Source organism: Penaeus monodon, chromosome 24, assembly GCF_015228065.2.
Source record: "Penaeus monodon isolate SGIC_2016 chromosome 24, NSTDA_Pmon_1, whole genome shotgun sequence".
Taxonomy (NCBI): domain Eukaryota; kingdom Metazoa; phylum Arthropoda; class Malacostraca; order Decapoda; family Penaeidae; genus Penaeus; species Penaeus monodon.
Genome location: NC_051409.1, coordinates 7,137,592 through 7,137,845, shown reverse-complemented (window position 1 = coordinate 7,137,845; position 254 = coordinate 7,137,592).

The window sequence follows — 254 nt, the reverse complement described above, 5'->3', positions numbered from 1 at the left end:
GGATTTCTAACGTCTAACCATACACGCAAATGTTGACATTAAACCCTAAAGGTAGATGGATCGGAAAGCGTCTTTGTATCGCTGTATTGTGCGTCTCTGTGGGGAGTCTTCGTGTTGTGTCTCTCTCTATGAAAAGAGGTTGGCTCTTCGAATGCATAAAAGACGAGGCTCTGAGTCGATACGGAATGTAGGGTTGAAATATGAAGAAGAGAAAAAACATGATTTATAGTCACGGGGCGCTAAGTGTTTAATAA